The 1,013-nt window shown below is 48.6% G+C and overlaps 1 pseudogene; it reads left to right on the top strand.

The window, feature by feature from the left end:
* The first annotated feature begins 211 nt into the window (after positions 1-211).
* On the top strand, positions 212-955 carry LOC117799981 (annotated as a pseudogene).
* Positions 956-1,013: the final 58 nt, after the last annotated feature.

Raw genomic sequence — 1,013 nt, 5'->3', positions numbered from 1 at the left:
GTTTCGGGTGGTTTGAAGACAGGGTCTCAAGCCAGGAAACACAAGCAACCTAGAAACGCTGAGAAAGGAGAAAAAGGAATTCTTCCCTGCAGTCTCCAGGGGGAATGCGGGCCTGCCAAACATCTTGACTTCTAACAGTAAGTTAACTCACCTTTGTTATCTTAAGGCACTATCTGAGTGTTGTCCATGGGGGCAGAACTTCTTGGTCCTGATGTCTGACCATGGAGAGGTGAGCCTTCTGCCCAATGAGTGGGTGAGGGCTCTCTCCCAGACGGTTAGGTAGCACAGTGGAGAAAAATGAATACATTCCACCCTGATGGTACTTCTGCTCTGGAGCCGAGATTATCCAAATGACATCCGTTTAGTCTAAGGAAGGCAACATTGAACATGCCTTCATTCTCTATGACAAAATATATCGTGCTCTTTTTTTGAGAAACGACCAAAGCATGGAGATTACAATTCAGCTGTCATTCCTGAAAAGAAAGACACAGTAAAGGTAAAGGAGACTTCATTTCCCAAAGCAGAAGAGCTGAAGGCGGAGCTATTAAAACAATATACCAAAGAACGTGTAGAATATAATGAAGAAAAGAAGAGGGAAGCAGACGACCTTGCCAGGAATGCGGCCATCCAGCAGGAAGGAGCTCGAGAAGCAGCAGCAGTTAGAGAAGGAACAGTTCCTTGCCTTTAAGGAGACGATCCGGAACCAGGATCTGGAAAATGAAAGACTGGAAATTTTGTAGGAGTTTGGGAAGGTGGACCCTGGCCTAGGTGGCCCCTCCGGTGCCTGACTTGGAGAAGCCCTCCCCCATCACGTTCCCCACGGCACCCACGCAGCCTGTGGGCTATAATAACCGCTGAAAGCCCTGCCAAGTCACCCGTGGTAGACAGGTTCTGGAAACCTGGAGCACTGAGCAACTCAGAAAGTACTCCTATAATTGCCGGACTGCTCCACATGGTAGCTCTGCATGCGGTTTCCACAGTTAGCAGTTTCCACTTCTGTAGCTGCAGCCATG

This window comes from Ailuropoda melanoleuca, unplaced genomic scaffold, assembly GCF_002007445.2.
Source record: "Ailuropoda melanoleuca isolate Jingjing unplaced genomic scaffold, ASM200744v2 unplaced-scaffold61432, whole genome shotgun sequence".
Classification (NCBI taxonomy): Eukaryota; Metazoa; Chordata; class Mammalia; order Carnivora; family Ursidae; genus Ailuropoda; species Ailuropoda melanoleuca.
Note: the sequence above shows the minus strand (reverse complement) of the source record. Positions and strands in the feature narration are given on the sequence as shown.